This window comes from Equus caballus, chromosome 3 (genome assembly GCF_041296265.1).
Source record: "Equus caballus isolate H_3958 breed thoroughbred chromosome 3, TB-T2T, whole genome shotgun sequence".
NCBI classification, from domain to species: domain Eukaryota; kingdom Metazoa; phylum Chordata; class Mammalia; order Perissodactyla; family Equidae; genus Equus; species Equus caballus.
In genome coordinates this window covers 71,753,894-71,776,480 of record NC_091686.1, presented here as the reverse complement: position 1 = coordinate 71,776,480, position 22,587 = coordinate 71,753,894, and the positions used below count along the sequence as shown (strand labels likewise).

General features: G+C 35.5%; 1 pseudogene; it reads right to left on the bottom strand.

Moving 5' to 3' along the window:
* Positions 1–1,202: 1,202 nt before the first annotated feature.
* On the bottom strand, positions 1,203–19,901 carry LOC100067974 (UDP-glucuronosyltransferase 2B31-like; annotated as a pseudogene).
* Between the last annotated feature and the right edge of the window lie 2,686 nt (positions 19,902–22,587).

Genomic DNA, 22,587 nt, shown 5'->3' with positions numbered 1-22,587 from the left:
CATAATTTTTCTTGCTTTTGTGAGGGAGATGAATGGTGGCAGCTCCTAATTCTCCATCTTACTCTCCAGTCAACCAATAAATTTTTAAACCATATAATGAATACTTGAAAAGAGCATTGTGAAAGATCAAACAATGAAGACATATAGAGCAAAAATTTAAATTCCTATCATCGGAAATTCAGTGTTTTCTTCCAGGTGATTTCCTCTGCGTTTATACAAATTTAATATATTTTGTTTTATTTCCAAAGGAGAGTATAATGCTTATTTTTCCCTGGAACTTGTTTATTTACCATTGTGACCCAGAGAGCATTTAATAATGTTGCCTGTAAGCTACCTGTTCTCTGTGATGCTGTATACCATAGGACTTCACTGGAAGTAAATGTGTTCATTGACTGACAGCCATTTAAGTGCCTCACATAAATGTGTGCATATTTCTGCATGACAGACTTCTACTTGTAGAATTGGAGAGTTAAGTAGTGTGTTTAAATTTTACTTGAAAGTGTTATTCCCATTATAATACCTCAAGAGTAGTTTTCTCAGATTCTGATGTTTAACAAATCTTAGGTGGGAAAATAATTAATTGACGTAATTTTCATTTCCCTGTCAGTGATTTGTCATCTTCTACATGTTATAGGGTATGTTTACTTCTGTAAATTTCCTCTTTATGTCCTTCATCTATTTTCATTTTGGACTATATTTTTGTTTGCGATTTGTATGATTTCTCACTATATAATGAATACCAATCCTTTTTCTGTTACATATGTTGCAGGATAGATTTGAGGAAAATTAATTCAAGCCTATATGCATGTTTTAACATTATTATATACTATGGCACAATATTAGTTGCATTTTTCTTTAAAATCATGTCAGTTTTCTAGATGAGATGTATGGAAAATTCTGCTGTAAACTACCATCAAAGTTTTAATTCTTTCCAAAAATAAATTCATGTGTTAGGCTGTTTGTTATGATTCTTTGATGTTGGTCTTCTTGGCACATAAAGACAGATATGTTTTTCTCAACCTGGACCACTTTGATCATAAAGTGATTCTATGATGTATTGGTTTTGGGAGGGCCTTGAGAATCCTTGTTATTCGATTTACCTATTTCCTCCAAAAACTGTAGAATTTTGTATTCTTTGCATTGTTATAGATTATGGTCAGTCATATCAGGCCTAGGTTTAAAAGAAAATCATGATTGTATCATTTTTTGTCATACCAAAGGATTTAATGTTTTTATATTATGTTAATGGCAGGGATAGGGTAATGGGCTTCTGAAGAAGGAAAGAATGAAACATGCTGGTCTAGTATGGTTATATAGCACAGTAAACATTATTTCAAGTTGTCTTCAGCAAACAATGAATTTATACAGTTTACACAATAAATTTATGACATACGTATAAATAACTAAGTGATTCGGTGTCTTTTTTTGAAGACAGTAAATATATTTAGGTACACACACGTGAAGAGAATGAATATTTAATAAGTCCCTTTAGAGTACAGGCTCTGTATTATCACAACCTACAGATGAGACCATACATTCATTATCAAAGATTGAAAATGAGCGTGAAAGCAATCAGGTGAATCTTTTTAAAGAGCTGTGCGGTAAGGAGCATTAGCTAGTGAAACCAAAGACTTTCCGGAATAGCTCATACCTATAGTAGGAAACAGCTGGCAGTCATTATATTTCTAAATCCATATACATTCTACTGGGAAATGACTTAAGCTGAATGAAAGCAATGCTTTGCCATGTCGTTAGGTAAAAACTGATATTGAGGCTGGATCCACAGTAAAAGTCCAGTAGCATTAGTGGTCTCCCAAAAGGAAATGAAAGGGTGAGTTTTTCTACACTATTTTAATTATTGAATCACTTCTTTAGCAAAAGATAAAGCTAAAAATTTCTGCACCAACATGAAGTTAAAATATTGAGTATTTGCAAAGTTTTATTAGTACTGTGAGTAGACACTTTATGTTCTTGTTTCCATGCACAATGTTAGAAACACAGTTAAGCTCAATAAATTTTTTGATATAAATTTTGAATTAGAACTGTAAATTTCAATATAAACCCATATAGTTGTACTTGATTTTTATTTCTGTCCGGTTTTCTTTCTCTTGGCATGAGATATTTCTAACTCTTAAATGGGTATTAAGTTTCTTGAAAACAAGTTTTGATCTGAGACGCTGAATTGTTAGAAGCCGTTTTGTTGCTTGAGGAAGGGACGTTTACAACACAACTTCCTGCTGGAATAATCTGGAGGAGCCCCATCTGTGAGGCATACCAGCTTTAGGCCTGAGATATAACTATGCCCTTTTTCCCTTCTTTCCTGTTTTAGCAAACTTCTGGCAACAAGACAGACAGCCTTTTGTAATGACAAATACAGCAGTTGCCACACAGGCCAGCAGGAACCCAATCACATCCAAAGAGTGGTGCTGGAACCAGGTGAGGTCATGGGTTGCAACTCGAAGGTGTTTGGCTCCTTTGTGGCACATGACAAACTCGATCCAGAAGACTGCTTGATCTAGAGGCTTCATTGGCTGATCATGTTGAATTCTTGATAATTTCATAGCATTTTCTTTATAGCTAAAGGAGAAACACAAAGATAACAACATTGAAAGGAAGTCACTTTGCCTAAGCATACCAATCCTATTGATTTCTGAAAAGTGTCACAGAAATGATTCAAAATAATTGCCGTAGAATTGCCGAGGAGCAAATTTTTATTTGGGTCTCATAGATAGTTTGGCTTTTATATTGGAATTTTCTGATTGATAAGTATTTACAAAGTGAAAAAACAAATTCACGTGGGAAAGGAAAATCTTTTCCAACAGAGGAAACGATACAAGCCATTCTAAGCGCTATAAGTCACATGGTAGAAATGCAATTTTAGGATAATGCTTTTGAAGTTTTTAAAGAGGAATAGTGTCAGGGAGGATGAAATGCCTCCTCACTAGTTCCTGTGCTTTTATTCTTCTACACTCTCCTGTCTATTTTCCACCAGTAGCCAGAATGTTTTTAATCAAATTTATGTCAGGTTATTACACCTCCCTGCTCAAAATTTCCATCTGGCTTCTCATCTCATTCCGAATAAACTCTAAATCTCTTCTTTGGACCTCAGGACCTCCATGGACAGAGCCCTGGCTCCCTCTTCTCCTATCAGTTTGTCCCATGCACACTCTGTCGTAGACTCGTTGGCCTTCTAGCTGTTCACTGAAGCTGCCCAAAGTTTTCCCACCTCAGTGCCTTTGCACTTTGTGTCCCCTCTGTCCCCCTGCTGGAGCACTCTTCCTTGCAACACCCCAAGCCTTGCTTCTACCTTTCGACGGAGGCCTTTGGTTCAGAGTTCCATCTCAGGGAGGCTTTCCCTGTCCACATTATGACAGCACTCGTGGGCATTTCTTCTTTTGTTTTTTGTTAATCTTATTTTTTTAATGTGTAGAAACTTTTAAATATGTTATATATTCTAAAAGAAACCTTTAAGTATGAAACATATGGAAGCTGCACATTTCCTAAGAAAGCAGCTCAAAATTCAAAATTAACTAGAAAATTATCCCAAGACAAAACACTAATCTAACTACTCTCCAGATCAGGATATAGAGAATCATAAGCTCCCCAGAAGCATCCCTTCCTTGTGGGCACTTCCAGCCACTACTTTCTTCCCTAAATTAAATACTAGCCTGACTTCTAATATCATTGAGTAGTTTTGCTTATGTCTATACTGGAATCATATTGTGTCTACTCATTTGTGTCTGTCTTTTGTGTAGCAGATGTTGGTTAATTGCATTGTTGTATAGTATTCCTTTGTACGACAATAGCACAAATTATTTATTCATTTTTTGATCAAAGGAAATTTGGGCAGTTAACAATTTTCTGGCAATTACTAGCAATGTGGTTATAATTCTTGAATATGTCTTTTGGTTTACATGTTTATACATTTTTGTTAGTCATATCCCAAGGAGTAGAATTTCTGAGAGAACAGTGCATGTATGTTTGGGCCTCATTGATATTACTAAATAGTTTTCTAAAGTGGTTTATTAATTTGTGTTCCCACCAGTAGTACATGACAATTCCTATTTCTCCACATCCTTTTCAAGACTTGGCCTTGTCAGTCTTTTTAAATTTTAGCTCTTCTGATGAATTAATAGTGAGGTTCCAATTTACATTTTCCTGATGGCTAATGAAGAGGGTAAAGCTGTATATTTTTTGCCAGTAAGAGTAATATTTTGTATAGGTTTTGCTTTTTTTGATAGATAATCATCATCAGATTAAGGAAATTTCTTTCTATTTCTAGTTTGCAAAAGGTTTTTTTCTTTAATATAATAAGGGGATGTTGACTTTTATCAAATTTTGCTTTAGCCATTAAAATGGTCGTAATATTTTTTCTTTTTCATGCTGATAATTTATTGAATTATATTGATTGATTTTCAAACATTTCAGCAAACTTTCAATCCTGGAATAAACCTATTTTGTCGTGATGATTTATTCTTTTTTAAGGTACTCTATTTAGTGACTTAATATTTGATTTAGAAAAGGAATTGTTCTAAAATTTTGTTTTCCTGTAATGTCCTTGTCTTTTTTTGACAGATAGGATATTATGCCCTCAAAAAATGACTTGAAAAGTATTAAATATGTTTGACATTATCTAGAAGAGTTTGTGTAAACTTGGTTGTATTTCTTTCTTAAGTATTTGGAAGTATTCACTTGTAAAGTCATCTGGGCTAGGAGTTTCCTTTGTTGAAAGTTTTAACAAAGAATAAATTGCAAGCTTTCATAGTTTTAACAGACTTTCAATTTCTTTGATGGATATTAGGCAAATCAAATTTTAAACTTCTCCTGAGGTGACTTTTTTATACTAATGTGTTTTATAATACTTTTTATTATGTAGAATTTTGTTCATATAGTTGCACCTAACACACTGTTATGAAAAATTTTAATGCTTGATGGTTCTGCATTAATGTCATTTCTTTATTCTTGATATTGGTAATTTGTACCTGCTTTGTTTCTTTCATGATCCAACTTGCCAAGAGTTTATAAACTTTGTTGGTCTGTTTCAATAGCCAGTTTTTGGACTCATTTATCATATTCATTGTAAGTTTGTATTATATTAATTAATTTTCCTATTGTATTCATTTTTTCCTTCTAGATTGGTTTAATTTGCTGGTGTTTTCCTCAGATCTTGAAATGGAAGCTTAGATCATTGTTTATTAGACGTTTTACTTTTGTCATACATGTGCATTTTAGGATCTAAATTTTCTTTTAACTACAGCTTTTGCTGCATTCTTCAAAACTTGATACATTTAATTTTCATTATCATTTAGTTAGACATATTAAAATTTACATTATGAGTTTTCATTGACTCTGAATTATTAGAAGAAACTTGCTTAATTTGCAAAATTTAGATTAAATTTTTTTTTTGGTGATTTCTAACTAAATTCCAGTATTACCAGACAATATACTCTGTATGAATTGAATCTTTTCAGATGTACTGAATCTTGATTTAGAGACAAACGTTTGGTCAATTATGGTATTTTATTAGACTTGCTTTTGAAAAATGTGTCTTCCCAGTTATCTATCTATTTATCTATGTATCTATCTATCTATCTATCATCTATCTATCTATCTATCATCTATCTATCTTGCATAGGGTATGAAGCCATGAAGAATGACTAAGGGATATAAGGTTTCTTTTTGGGGTGATGAAATGTTCTAAAATTAGCTTATGATGAAGTGGTGAGGGTTTCATAACTCTGTAAGCACACTGAATAGATTTGAATTTCACACTTTAAAGAGGTGAACTTCATGTTATATAAATTTTCCCTCATTATATAATCTATTAAAATAATGGTATTAATAAAAATAATTCTTTAGCAAAAATATTTTTATAGTTGTAGAAAATTTAAGTAATGAATTGAAATGTTTTCTATTTCTTTCACTTGCATCGGTTTTTCCTCCTGTGGATTCAGTCACATTTTTAAAATGTGTACCTCTTACAATGAACTATATGGCTTTAAAATTCTTTTGCATAGAAAATTGTTGCACTAATTGGTTGCCTATTAAATCTATAGGCTTAAAGTGCAACTTAGAAATAACTGTCTGGTTGAATGGAAAAGTGAATTTTAGATCGCTTATACCATTTTAATGATTTCAAAATTAGCCTCTTAATAATAGGGCAAAACTTATACTCACTGCTGAAAAGAAAATCTATCTATGAATACCAACTAGTTAAAAAAATGCTATACTCACGAAGGGTTATTAATGACAGTCTTCAATGCATTGAGCAAATCTGTACTTGACATTGTGTTCAAGTCCAATCTAATAGCTGCTCCCTTAGCCTCCATGCGAGGGATGTTTTCAGGTTGATCAACAAACATAGGGAGTCCCACCATGGGAATCCCATGGTAAATGGCTTCATAGACGACATTGCCACCAGCATGAGTGACGAAAGCTTTGGTTTTTGGATGACCTAATAAAAAGATCAATAAAAACGATAAATTTTGAGCCCCATAGTTAAAAATAGAAATTGGCAGTGTAAGACAGTAAAGAAGGCTGTATTTTCTGCACAGAGTCACTATGCTCATGGGATCATGTAAACATTTGTGGATTTCCAAAAGAAGTCTATGTGAGGGAAAGAGAGAAAGCTGTACATCAGAAGAGATGTTAGTTTAGAGTTTTTTTGTCCAATAGAAAATTGTGGAAGTGAATGCAGATTCAAAGAACATCGTGTTTGAAATCATGGAGGTGAAGAAACATTGTCTCTTAAGGGTATAGGGAGTGATTCACTCTGAAAATGTGTGGAGAATCTCAGGAGGTGTTTGGAAATAAAGGACAAATGATGGATGTGTTGAACGCAAACTGCTTCATATCCTCTTGGGTGTACTTTATTTTCTAGGCAATGTGAGTCATTGAAAGTCCATAAAAAAGTAGGGGTGTTTTCCTGTATCTTTTTGGAAGAACAAGAAAACATTATAACAGCAGTGAGAAAGACAGATCTGAAGTAGAAGAGCATGGAGGTGAGAAGACCAATCAAGAAGTTACTGAAAATTTATGGGTGACAGATAATTAGCACCTGATTGCCGAAGTTTTCAAAGCAAATGTTGCATTGCATTTCTGTTCCAGTCTTTTTCCTCAGATTTTCTTTTAATTAGAATTGTATTTGTTTGCTGCAGTCTTACCAAGAAGATCATTCTGTGGGATCCACTTGAAGAGCTGAGTATTGGGTCCTAATGTATCTGGTTTCTTTCCCCTGAATCTCCACACGATCTATTAAGATGAAGAAAATGCTCTATTCCATGAATAAGATCACACAGGCATAGAATATTTTTGAAATTAAAATCTACTAAGAAGTCTTTCCCAGCTTCCTCCCATTGACAAATGTGGACATTTTTGCCCAGAAATGTTAAAATATGAGTGCTATTAAATAGTTTTAAAAACCAAAGCACCAAAAATCTAGGTAACTATTATCAACTATCTTTTCATAGAATTTACTACAAATTATTAGTTTATCATTCGCTATTATTAGTTCTAAAGAGCTTAGGGAAACTAGTTTGTAAGTGATGTATTTTAATATTAAAAGCATTCAAGAATCAATCAGAACTGTAGTGTAAACACAAAGTTAACTGCGATTTCTGCAATTTTATTTCAAGTGACTATCTCATATAATGAACTTGTGGTTTTAATCTAGAAAAGACTTTGCTTGCTTATCATTTTCTGAGGGGAAAGGTGAAGATATGCTTATGTTCACTTTCTCCACAAAGCATTTTGATGGAAAGTTATATTTTCTATTTTCTATTGTTGGCAATATCATACTTTCTTCTACTTAGGACAAAAGGATAAAGTTCCTTCTTCTTATAGAGGGAATATGAAATATTTTAGATTATATATTGGAAGAACACTGTTCCTATAATCTTTTAAGTTTAAATCTTCCAAGGCATTATCTCAGCTTGTTTTTATTTTTCCCAAAGGCCTTAACAGTGGAATATCCATCCACAGTTTTACATATTTTTTTACAAAGCTAGGAATTGCAGAATTAATATTAGGACAACGGATAAAATTTTAAAAAGTCACATTAATTTTCATTGACCATAATAAGTTAGAATAGTCAAGTTAGAAGCTTGTGCTGTTAAGAGATCTAATTGCATATTATACAACAGAAAACTCTGATGTGGAATGCCTCATGTATCAAAGATGCTGCAACCAGCCCTAAGTAGTGATTGATGCTGAAATTCTCACTTCTAAGTGGGATGACATGCCAAGGAATCCTAAGTTAGTGGGGCATTTTTAAAAAAGTTGGCAAGTGGCTGTCTACTACCTGTCAAGAGAATCAGCCTAATCTCAGCCTCTCAGAGATACAAATATTAGGGGTTGTTCAGGGGGCAGTTTAGATAGTGCCTAAAGGTGGCAAGTAGTTCACAAATAGTGAGAGGGCTCAAGTGGATCTTATAATTTCATAAGAATAACTATAGGATTTTATGGGAGGGAGAACTTCTGGACTTGTCTCTATGCTAAACCTGACTCTGCCCACAAATTCCAAGCTTTTGCTTCTCCCCTTCCCTCCACCTCTGAGAAAGCAGTTGATAAGCCAGTTGGTCAGAATAGTATATCGATTAGAACAAGTTATTAATGGGCAGGACTAAGAGCATTTAAAGTCGGAGCCCATACCCCTTCCTTCCTATTGCCTGTTCTACTTTGACAGGAAACAAAGCCTGGCCCCTCTGGGCCTGCTGGTTAATTTATCCCCACTATTAAACACCAAGGGGAATCAGGAGGCCCAGGCTTCTCTCTTGGTCTTTCAGAGAGGGCTAGTTTTAAGATATATACTGTTTTCATGTTAGAAGAAGAAGAACAGGAGGAAGTGTCTGAATCTTTATGCTCCAACTCAGTCTTTTTGAAAATTCTGCTTTGAATATTGAGTGTTTATGAAGCTTACCCTCTGAACTATAACTTGATGCCTCTCTGCTGTTCATAACTTCACAATCCCTCAGGAACCTCTTTTGAAAATGCTTTGATTTGTAGGGTGAGATTTGGGAATTCTTGTTGTGTTACTGGCATACTATTAGCATAATAGCAATGAAACCTCACACATCGTCCCTAAAATATAAATGTCTCAGAGAGAAAAATAAAAGTTAAACTGTTTTTTTCTTTTTTTTTTTTTGGTGGGCAGCAAATGTGTCTCCCTTGCACTATTTTAGAATTTGACTTGAAAAGAAAAACATATGAGTTCAATTTGATCTAATTGTATTATGAAATTTTTACTCCTTTGTAGTAACTGTTTTAATGGACTCACTCTACAGACTTTAAATAAACTCATTCAAGTAGTTGTTCAGCATAAATGCAATTTTTCAGAGTGCTGGGAGCCATGGCTACATCATTTGATCGGCTGTTTGACAGGGTCCAGTCGATTAACGCCGAGGGGTGCAGGGTCGCCCCTTGGTGAAGAATAACCGGCCAGCCCCTCACATAGTTCTGAAACCTGTGCTGCTTCTAATTGCCCTTCATTCCTTTTCCTTTCTTAACCTCCAGTTTTCACTCCTTTGGGTGGCTGCTTGGGAGGCACTACCTCCTGGGAAAATTAGATATAGTAAGAGAATGTGACCACCTGCAGGTAACTTTCAAGATATTTTTCAGTTAATTATTGGAGGAGCACACAGTCCCATGTGAGACAATCAGAAAGGAATCCTGCCCAGATAAGATGTCGAATTAGGTTTATGGCCTCTGTCTGGTTAATGTTTCCTTCTCCCTCCAGTTCTTTGTCTAAATATATATATGCATCGTCCTTCTAAGTTTGCTAGTTAATTGGATGATCAAGAAGTATCTATATATTATTCTTGACCTTCTGCTTTCTGTTAAAATGTTATAGAGGTTTTCTCCTAAAAGCAATAAATAATAAATAATTGATGAGTAGAAGGGCCGAGGGGTGCAGGGATGCCCCTCGGTGAAGAATGGCCGGCCGACACCCCTGATATTTTCTGAATTATATGCATGCTTTCTATCAAGGTTATGTGTATACTTATTTCTCTTTTTTATTCTTGAAGATATATACTTTAGCTTAGCTTTTCAGCCCTTTACTTTACTAACAATATGATACTTTCTGCGGCAGTGTACTTAAGGGACTGTTAGCTCTGCAATCTAAAAGACAAAGGAATGCTTCCACCCCCTAAAGGGCGCGAAAAAGTAAAGATGTTTAACTGCCCGCTGAGAATGCAGATAGCCCTGGGGATAAGACACCCTGGAGTCGCCTTTTGTTCCCATTAACCGTCTACACTAATGGCGTAAATGATTGAGGGAGGCAGGGATGGCTCCACCAGGATACAACCAGATGGACTGCTGTCCTGTCCGGAGGCCTGGACCTTCTCTCTTTGATATAACTTTACCATGAATCACAACAGACGCCTAGGTACCTATCTCCTTTAGCTTAGAGACAACAAACACTAGTTAATTGCGGAGAAGACGATCATTAACCTTATGCTCTATAGAATGGAATGCTAATAAATATTCTTGTGCTCGTTTTTTACTTCCTTATCTATCTGAGAATATTTGTAGAACTATTTCTGTACTAATCCTGAAAAATATATAAACGACACTTGTGCACAGTAAAGTCGGACTTGCTAACACCAACCCAAGTCTCACGTCCCATTTATTTTCCCCCTCACTCATCGCGACGACGCCGTCCATCCCTCAGGAACCTGGACTCTCCCGGGGCGGGACCCCGGCATCAGAGCTTCTGTGGAATCTGAGCAAGGGCCAATGCAATCATGTTGGCCTTTTCTTCTGTAAGGTCTTGGACCATTGACCCCCAAACTGAATACTACAATGCCATCTTCTCCAGAGCCCTGCACAAACTCTTCAATTTCCTGAAAAGAGATAGTTCATGGTAATATGAAATGGCATCACTGCAGAGATTTTTTTGTATTTCATTTGTTCTTTTTCAGTTTGTTTGAAGGAAATGAATACATACATTTCTAAACAGAGTAGAATTGTTAGAATAGTCTCATCTTCTAACATGCTAAACCATTAAATCCCCTTAGAAGGATTTGTGTGATATGAAATCTATTGTCTTTAACCAATGTATATCACTGATTACTAGGAAAATATGGTTCTTTGTCAATTCTCAGCAAGGGATGACAATAAAGAGGAAGTGTCCTTTGAGAACTTTTCACAATATGGCAACATAGGTTTAATTTTCATAAGTGAGTACTAAAAACAGTGTAATTTCTATTCCACGTGTTAAACATTACCAGGGCCAGACATTTTTTTGTTAGTTCTATGATAAACAATACTGATACCTACCAACACTAGCTTAGTTGTTTGTTCCAGGATTACATGACAGTGACCAACTAAGATAATTTACTCATTAAACCACATAGCTTGCTGGGGCTGGCCTGGTGGTGCAGCGGTTAAGTGTGCATGTTCTGCTTCAGCGGCCCCAGGGTTCGCAGGTTCCGATCTCGGGTGAGGACATGGCACTGATTGGCAAGCCATGCTGCGGTAAGCATCCCACATATAAAGTAGAAGAAGATGGGCACAAATATGAGCTCTGGGTCAGTCTTCCTCAGCAAAAAGAGGAGGATTGGCAGCAGATGTTAGCTCAGGGCTAGTCTTAAAAAATAAATTTAAATAAAAAACACATTGCTTGCTTACTAAGACAAGAGTCAAGACCTCACCTCACTGTGTCCAGTAGTCCAAAATTATATCATAAAGTTTGCTCACTTACAACCAGTTCTGTACTTTACAAAGCCCTCCTTGATATCACCAACCCAGGCCCCAATACCTTGGAATTATCTTCTTTTGACTTTCCTTTTCTGAAACAATAATAAAACCTTGTCAAGGTGCTGTTCCTGCTTCCTGTAATAAGTCAGATAATCCTAGCTTTGTTTGTTCAACAGGTTATTTTTGGTGTTTTTTTGAGGAAATAACAGATGACTAAAAAATTAAAATGATCTAAACTCCTAGCAGAATTCCTTTAATAAAGTGGAAGACCATCTGTAACTAGGCTTCTTGAATTTGTATGTCACTCTATGTCCAATATGTTTGTTACTGAAGTGTAACAATTTTCTTCTTGTCAGTTTTTAAGGAAATCTCTTTTGGCATAGGCTTTCCTGATTATGAAGGCTACATGTTATATGACCTGATTATGAGCTTACATATACTTGCTTTGGTAAAAGAAGGAAAATGCTCTTGTTAAATCACCTTTATGTACAAAAATAAGAATCCTAAATTTGTTAGCCACAACCTTTCCTGTTTCAGATTCCCACCATGAAAAGGCTCTCTAAATTTGAGCTTCAGCTAAGACTCTGATGTATTAATCCCTTGTCTGGGGATATTACATTAACAAACTGGAAGATTTATGAATTTATGAAATAATTTTCCTTTTCTTACAGTCGCACGTCCTTTTTCTTTCTGGCACGTGCTGTGCTAATATTGAGCTTGTTATAACAATTTCATCTCATATTAAGGAAACAGCTTTTCAAATCTTCCTGCAGATTGTTTCTTCCTATTTTCACTCAAAGTCCTAATGAAAGTGCATTAACATTATTTTTATATAGAATGCTCCAACCTTGAATACAAGTTTGATTCTATCTGATCCTGGCCCAGGTATTTCAAGGCAACTAAAGCATGACTGATAATGAATGTGACAAATTTTGCTTATAAACTATTTACTTTGGATGTTTTTACCCTTGAAAGTGTGATTTAATGGATACAACATTTAATCAGTGTGTATATGAACTACTTGGGATCCATGACATAAAATTACTAAAAATCTTCATTTATATTTCTAACTCTGTGGCCTGTTGTGCAGGTTAGTCTTAAACCGGACATTTCCTCCCTGATATTTTACTTACTATATTTGTTTTCAAGTCAGGTAGTGAGATCAGGCAATTTAAAAGTTTAGAATATAATTATATTTTGTCTTATTTATGTACCACTGAATCATTTTTAATGCCCTACTACAGCTAATTCCTGAGAGAGGCTGATTTCTGCAAACTGTATTATCAGGCTACAATGATCTCTGCTTTGTTTTGTGCCATGAAGTTCTTTGATCACATGTAAGACCAGATCAACTGCTGGAGTGCATTCAGAAATGCTTTTGGAAAAACTATCAGGGGTTTGCCAGTATACACTTATGCATATACATGCTCATTTATATACCTCAGAAGGAATCCCTCCAGTTTGGATACTGGTGAGACTGCTTAAATCTTCAAATCGATTTTGACAGTTTCATCTGCTTAATGTGTATTCTAAAATGAATTCCTTTTGTTAAAAGGATTGCTAGTCAAACTGAAATCACAATAGCTAATATTTATTAAGCACTGTGTGTTTGGCTCTGTGTTAGGGCTTTCCATATTTAGTCAATTCTTATTATTCCCAGCAGTTATGTTCTGTGAAGTGCTGCAAACACACGATTAGCGACTACTGAATCACTGCTCTCAGCAGAAACATAATGTTAGGTTCCCACAAACCTCTTGATACAGCATTTTCATCAACTGATCAACACATAACCTTGTTATATGTGTGTTTCTGCTTAAAGACACCTATTTAATGTATGTTGTTGTTTCGTTGGCATTGAGTTCATAACCAACAGTGCCATAACTCATGGAACTGAATGAAGCTTATCTAATAGACATATTTTCTCACTGAGCCATGGCATAGTTGTCTTGCTTCCTCTGAGGAAAACTAGAAAGCACTACAGCACCATCCTTGGGGGCCATTCTAAACAGTGCAATCACGAAAAACCACCACAAAAATGCAAAAAATGTGGCACTAATTAGACTTGGAAAGGGACGCATTTACAGTGTGAGAGCCAAAGAACAAGGCAGAGCATCACCTCATGTGATCTCAACTGGGAACATGCCTGTCAGGTAAATCAACTTTTTTGCTGCTCTGTGCATATCCATGAAAGGTGATGAAAGCACAGCAAGTATTGACGTTGGCATTACAAATCAATTTTACTGAGTAGGCAAATTTAAAAATGTGAAATCTGCAAACAATCAGGAATGACTGTATTAGAACTTTTTATTGTCGCGCAATTCAATGAGATAGGTAAGTAACCCCCCCCCCCTGCCATTTTTCTCGTACATTCATATCTTATAGGAAAGGTATTCTTGGCAGGATTAGGACTTTGTGTATTTGCTGGCTACCATAATACCATGCATTAAAGCACCAGATCCCATAGCCTTAGGATACTGGCATATGTTTTCACTTTGAATATAACATTACCAGAATTTGACTCTTTTTAGATACCTGATTGCAATTTACTAGAATAAAATATAGCAAGAAATCCCATACCACCTCAATCTTACTTATAATATGATTTGTATTTTATTGTAAATAATTGCATATACTGAACATTAATAGTTTTTCTGACCAACTAGTCTATAAGCTTCCCTTAAGAGGGAACTGTGACTGTGTCATTCACCTCTTCTTCAGTACAAAGTGTAGAATCTAGCATATAGTAGGCACAGAACATATATTTGTTGAAAAAATTATCTTTTGTTATGTGTTGGACACTGAAAGATTGTTTTATAGTGCCTATATCCACACAATCCTCCATTTCTCTCATACTTGTAACAATTGTAATGTAACCCGGAATCTTCAGTGATAATGAAACATGAAATACATAGTATATGCAGGAATGGTGTGAAGAGATTTTAGGTATTGCCCCATATCTTTTCTATAGGACAGAATCTGGATTGGGGAAAAAAAGCTCTTTTCAAGACACCAAAGTCTTACCTTAGGCAACAGTTTGGCAGGTTTGCACTGGAGTCCTCCAACAAACTCAAAATTAGGTAAGAGTGGATGAGGAAATTCAAAATCCCAATAGGTTCACATCAGCCATACGTCAGCTTTCCCCATCAGTTCACACAATGTAGTGGGTCTTCCTAAAAAAGAAATAGGGAAAGAAAAATATGTATATCTGTGAATTCATATTCATTTTTTCCTCGAAAATAAAGGAATAAAGTTTCAGGACGCTGTATGTCAAGATGTTCAAAATATGCCAGTGTTCTAAAATATGAACAAACATTTGAAGAACATATAAAGCAAAACGAAAACCATGTAAGTGAGAGACTTAATAGTTAACCAGGTACTGTCACCTCTGCTGCTTTTCTAAGTTCAAATATTCATTAAAGATTTGTTCCTCTTTTCATGTATTACAAATTCAAGATAACTAATACCGTATATTTCTGGGTCAATATTTTTGTGTAATTGTTTAAATATATATGATGAATATTATGTTCTAAATGACCATCTTCTCATTTTCCATATCCATAGCATTAGGATTATGATATTTATGACAGTTTTACTGAATCCCATGGCATTTTAAACATATTTTGTTTTCTTTGCTAGCTAGTGATCCTCAGTCTCTGGGGAGGGCCCATGTGACAGAGTTTCCAATGGGACACAGGCCCAGCTCAGAACCCATTTGCTGCTCATTGAAATGAAGAAATAACCCAAGATTGATGTAATTTGGTTGAATAAGAAATTGTTTTCTAAATATCATAATGATCTTCCTCATTAAATATGGATCTGCAGTGTGAATATTTGCATTGTTCTCACTTGTCTCAATCTGTTCTCCAGTTGCACCAGAGAATAAACAGGTTACACATGGGAAGCTAAGTAATCTTTGGAAATCCAGAGAAAGCAAGCAGAAAAACCTCAGTGGCTCTAGAGTCCTCCCTAATGATACAGAGCTCACCTTATTACAGAGAGACCTTCTCTTCTATAGCTTAAGGACTCACTCTCTGTGGTATATTTTACTGAAGAAAGCTTCTTGCAGGACCAAAGCCCTGGACCATCCATGATCAGGAAAGTGCATGATGAATGAGATGCACTAAACGAAGTGACATCTTTCACCTCCATCTCCTTGTCATTTATTTTTTATTTCTGAAGAAAGTTGAAACATTCTGACGTGGATAGATGATTATGATTTAACTTATAGGGAAAGATGCTTGATAACTTCAAGGAAAGAATTGGGGTCTGAGGCACTATCCCATCATTCAGTCTATCAAGTGTTTTCTCGTACCTAATTCATGCCTCTAGTCTACAGAAAAGTTATATATATGGAAAAACTAAAGTAAGTATTAGTAAGTGTGTGGGAAGGGATGGTAAGGGAGATTCACCTGCAAAAAAGTTAAAAGTTCTCCCTTTTAAGTATTTATGACTTGGCCAAGGGATCTCCTTTGTCAGTTTCTACCCCTAGAAAAAAATCATCATTGCTCTCTTGGGTGCCCACTCAAGGAATGACATAAAACTTCCAGAAAAACAGGATGAAAAACTTGACTTCGTTGTAAAACTCTATTTGCATCAGTGTCCCCTTATTTACTTAAAATGTTCTTTAAATCTCTTTGTGGCTTTGAGTTATATGCTTGGTCTTACATTCCCACAGACCCACCAACCCACTCACCCTCCCCATTCGCCATCCAGCTTTCTATTTTTTGTTTGCCATTTGATTGCTGTTTTCCTTCACATGACTGTGCATGTCCTGACTATGGAATCTCATCTAAGAGCTTATTTTCTATAACCTGTTATTCCTGATTAATTTTTAGCAGGTTAATCATAGAAACTTTGGTCTTTGGATTATTTGTTTAGTCTTTTACTGTGGGCCAAGCTAGCCACCCTCCCACTCCACTTAACCAACCAGCTTTCTACTTTGATTGTTTGCCATTTGATTCCTTGTTTTCCTTCATGTTACCTTCCATACCTTTGCTCTGGGATCTCACGTAAGGGCTTAATTTCCATGACCTGTGATTCTTGATTAATTTTTAGCAGATTTCTTTTTGAAACTTTGTTCTTTGGTTTTATTCTCCAAGCCACTGCCTCCCATACTCTCATACAGTATATATATAGTAGAAGGTTAATATTTTTATGACTCAGATCTTTATTTCCTCTGTAATCAAATTAATCTTACATACCTTCTTATCCATTGATAATAATTATTACATTTATGCTAAGGATGGTTAAGTTCCATTTGAAAGGGATATTTTTTCCAGGGTTTCAAAATTTTTACAATAGAGCCCCCCAAAACGATGCTTTATTTATATGAGTAAAGATGCTTTATATATATGGTAATAAGGGAGCACCCCTCTTGACAAAGCAAAGTTTCGGTAGTTGAAAGATATATACTGGCAATGGGGACTCTTTGCTAAAAGGATCTCCCAGATCAAAAAAAAAAAAAAACAGTTTTATTGATCTTCTAAATTGTGGTATACTTAGTGCTTAGCACAATGTCTCTTCAAGTAATATGTGGAGATTTGAAGTTAGAGTCTCTCTCTTCTCTTTCAGTTAATGAAATTTGCAGAGGTGTTAAGTCCAGTGGCCAGACTGATCTGTTTCAATCCCACTCCCAACATTTTTTCTCTATGAAAACGTGGATAAGAAAGTTACTTGAACTTTCTGTACATAAGTTTCTGTATCTGTAAAATTAGGAGAATAATAATAGTGCCGCAAAGTGGATTTCTATGTGTATCTTCCATGAGTTAGTAAATATGAAGGACTTAAAAGAGAGTAATTATCAATAAATGTTGACTAATTTCCTTCTGCCTCCTGGAAACAAAAATCATAGCATCTGGTCAATAGATGTTTGTTTTTGAATGAATGTGTTTTTAGTGAATCATATTTAGACCTCTTTTAGATTTGAAAAATATATTATACCCCCATATTTTGCATTATTTTTTAGCTCAAGGAGAAGTAGTAATTGTAGGTCAGCAAACAGACATGGATAATTCTAAAATAATCCCGAAAGTTTTAGGTTGACTTAGCAGATGATTTATAAATCATTGAGAAAGAAAGAGCAACAGTAGATAATGCCCAGAGATGACTTGTCCATAACTAAGCAATTTTCCTCTTACTAGAGATATTAAATGATTAGACCAAAGAAGCAGTTCAGATATAGTAATAGAAACATTTAATCTGGAAGAGAGATATCAGAAACTTTGATTCTGAAGGCTGAAAGGAACCTTAGCACTGAGCTTATAGAAATATTTAATTTTGAAGACAAGTACACATAAAGTTTTCACAAAGTAGGCATCTTTCTCACACATAAAGTAAACTTTTTACTAGAATCAGATTGGTAAAATATATTTTCTCATGGCTGACCTTCTCTTGATTTTATAAATATAATTAATGAATTTCCTTACTGTGGCACTTTAAAAATGCTATATAGGGGCCAGCCTGGAGGTATAGTGGTTAAGTTTGCATGCTCTTCCTTTGTGGCCTGAGGTTTACTGGTTCCAATCCTGGGTGTGGACCTACACACCACTCATCAAGCCATGCTATGGCAGTGTCGCACATATAAAGTAGAGGAAGTTTGGCACAGGTGTTAGCTCAGCAGCAATCTTCTTCAAGCAAAAAAAAGAGGTAGATTGGCAAAAGATGTTAGGCCCAATCTTCCTCACAAAAAGGAAAGAAAAAAAATGGCTGCATAATCTTTGCAACTTCTGCTAACAAGACTTGGAGGGTATTTCTCCATCCTTTGAATTTGGACTTGCCTCATGGCCTGTTTTACCAATAGCAGGTGGCAAACGTGACATTGTGTGACCTAAACCTAGGCCAGGAACATTCATACAAGCTGTTCTGGAATTATACTCTCATCTGAAAAAGCAGAAGCTTGCTTGTTCAAGGGACCATAGGGAGAAGACAATTAAATTGTTTGGTTTTTGGGCCAAGGAAGGCCCAAAGAAGAAATATTTCACTGAACCTAGCCCTAATTGCTGGTCTACAGGATCATGAGCAAATAATATGGTTGCTGTTTTAAACTCTGTTTTAGGATGGTTGGTTATACAGCAATAAATAACAGAGACATTGTGATTTATGAAGAATATAGTACGTAAGTATCTTTTGAAATAAACAAGCCCTAAGAATATTAATATAGTAGATCAATGTCAAATAGAGTTACAACTCCAGTTTCACAGAATTATAGAATAATTTACTCAAGTTTTCTTGAATGATTGATAAATTCTGATTGAGAAATTATCATATGTCCATTTGGACACTAAAACGAAGACAATATAAATTCTCCTTAATTATATATATATATATATATATATATATATATACACTCTCTCTCTCTCTCTATATATATATATACATAGTGTATTATATATACACACTCTAGCGCATGCCTAGAAAGTAAGGGTTTTTTTCCACCTACTGTAGGGAAAAGATAATAAATAAACCATTGACTTACCTAATGCTTCACTGTAAAACTTATCCCACTTCTTCTTGTTAAAGATCTCAAATGAAAAGTCAACATATAAGGAATACAAGAAATTTGCCACCCTCTCCATAAATGTCATTTTGTCACTAAGTTCTGATAGGACAACAGGTACATAGGAAGGAGGTAATGTAAGCCCTCCACAGAGTTTTTCATATGTATTGTTAATGGTAAATCGAAGAGTGTAGAGCAAAGGTAAGTTAAGTAGTTCAGGCAGAAGCTCACTACAAGGAGCAATGGCATCTCCAAGAACAACATCAAATTTGGATTCTTGCAGTTTCTTGATTAATTTCTTGTTCAAAACTGCATCCTCACAGAGCTTTTGAACAATATCAGAAAATTCATAATATGTTTTTTGCATCTTTGAATCATATGCCCACAATGTACTCTTTGGTAACTCATATGACCACATCTTGATAAATTTCATAAAACGCAAATCAAGTTCATTCTTCATAAAGGATGTAGGATAAACCTCAAATTTAAGAGCAGATTGTTTGTTAGGATCCACAAGGATGGAAGCTGAAGATACCAGCACAGTTACTTCATGGCCTCTCTGAGCAAGTTCATCCAAGATTGTCTTTAAATTGAGCCAATGACTGTATTCCATTGGCCACACGAGCACTTTTCCACAGAACACACAGCTGAAATAATAGTACAGTGCAAGAAGAGAGGCCCATTTCTTAGACATCCTGGTAAAGTTCACTCCTTCTTTATAAACTTCTTGTAACTTTTGTGTTGCTCTCATTTATATGTAGGAAAGAATCAATTAAGCAGTTAAAATATAACTGATACATATCAATTTCACAATGGTTAAAGAGCTCCCAGTGGGTTTGGAAAGCAAATAAATAAAGGATAAATGATCTTTTGCTTGTATGTGAGTATCATGAATCCCAGTATCATAGTAAATTCTACTGCCACTAGGCTAATAGGAAAGTACCTTCGATGTGCAGTCTCCAGATAAGAAAGTAACACTGTTTGAACACAAATCTATTCTGATTTATTTAAGCATTTCTAAGCATACTTTCTGAATTTCCTCCCCCTTATTTTCACACCTGTTATATTACCTCCATTTCATTTCTCTTCTCTTTGTTTTTTCGACTGTAGATACTCTTTCTCTTCTTTCCTTTTTGTCCAAACATGAGAGACTCTCAAGTACCACTTTAGTTTCTTTCTTTTATTTGAAAATATTGCCTCTCATTTATGATCTTTTTCTTTTCTGAACATTTGCAACATTTTTTATGTTACTCTTCCCTCCTAAAACTTACACTTAGAAAGTATTTATCCTCAAAGTACCTTTTTTTGAACTTTGATTTGTGGATTGCCTTTGTGATCCAGGTAAATTATATATATGTTTAAATCTTACCAGGAATTCCCATCAAATTAGAAGTAGGAAGGGAGAAATGCATGTCATGGGATAGATTTGTTTTCATGCTATTAACAATCTGTTGACCTGAAATGAGAGGTGATTCTCTCTTAAAAAGAATTTGGACATAGATTCTAGCAAAACACTGCCAGCAGAAGTGCTATATCCTTCAATTTTGGCAATGCCCTTTGGTGGCATTGCCAAATATTTGGTATGTTACCCAAATTCTCCTTTTGGGGATATAGAAATTGTTCCCCATCTGATGAGAAGATTGTCAGCTGACACCCCTTGTCTACCAGCTGTCTTTGAAGACTGACTCTGCAGAAGAGAACTATCTAGTCTAAAGTGATGTCTCCTTCCTGGGGAAGCCCTAATCTGATATCTGGTCTCCTCATTTCACTTTGGGCCAACTCTTAAATGTGATCTTATCTTCAGAGCTCTCAGTGGGCTGGTTGAGACCTATGCTGAAACTTTATTATGTCCCTATTTTTTTCTCTGTTCAATCTTGTTTCCTACCCTTCACACTCACGGGCTTTGTTTCCAAAAGCATCAATTAGTAATCTCCCTGCAAACTAATCTCCAACTCAGTGTATGCTTCCTGGGAGCATTCAACCTTTGATAATGGATACCAAGGGTGGAATAATAGAGTAGACACTGGGATTGGATGTCAGAGCCGATCATTCACCACCATTGTAATGAGGACTCTATCTTTGGTGGGAGGTGGGACACAGATAGCCTCAGAACTATGGTAACTTAAACCTTTACTACTTTCAGTGATGGTAAATTGGTGTCATATACTGTTGGAAAGAAAGGGATTAATGATTGTGATATATCAGGTATTTGATGAATATGGGGAAAGTAGAAATTATGAGGACAATGGAGCTAGATGATTACTTCATCTGAATTTATGTTTTGGAAAGTATAATGGAAAAATGGTAGCCATGAATCATCAAATTAAGGCTAAGTGTGAAAGCCACAGAGGTCTCATTGGCAGCATGTAAAGTGCTTCTCATTCTCTTAGGGAAAGCCAAAAACTATTCTGTACCATTTTAAAAATAAAACTCTTCCAATGCTGCTTAAAGTCCCAACCTAGTCTGATCTTTTACCAAGGTTAGGGCTCTAGTTGAGAAAGAGCAGAAGCCCAAGACATCTGATAAACAGTTAATTGTACATGACAATTTTGAATTCCCAGATTCCTCTGAACACTGTCAGTCCTGAGAAGTGTCCCATTCCTCTCTATTAAGGGATAGCACTTCTCCCATATTTAAGGATTACATAAAGTCTTCTACCCACAGGACATTATGTGTCTCTCTCAGGATCTGCTCTTGTCTCCCTTCTTGGACATGGACCAATAAATAGGGTTGAGTCACATTGTAATTCAGCATAGATATGGCTGCACATAAGCTGCACTATGAATGGAGGAAAGATATTATAACTCAAGGGTCACAGACTAGTTACCCCAAGGAACTCAAGGGTGGATTTAGATATTTTAATTGTTTTTCCAAATTGTTCTTTTTCTTTTTGTTATGTTAAGGAGATGCAATCATCAACCACTCTGAACCAGACCAAGTCTCACCATGAGAGCTACACCTATAACCTTTGCCTTATTTCTAATGCTAAGATTTCTCCAGGAGGAGCTTAGGCCTTATTATCATAACTTGCCATGTACATGGAAGCATGTTTCACAACTGAGCCTGTGCAAGAGAACACCCTCCTTTCCCTTTTGAATATTCGTTCCCTATCCAAAATAAATGTCCCTGCTTCTCTTTGTTCAGGGACATAAGGACTCTGGAAATGATTCTTCATGTCTCCTATTTACCACAAATATACTTTACTTTATGAGACAACTACTTTTGGTGGAGAGTCTGATTTAACTCGCTAGGAGGGAACCCACTTTGGTTTTGGTAACAAAAGAACTGAATGATGTAACCAATATTTACCAGCAAGAACTGGGAGATTATTTAGATTATTTATTATTTATGTGAGCAACTGGACTATGGAAAATAGAACATAAAGTTACATAAGG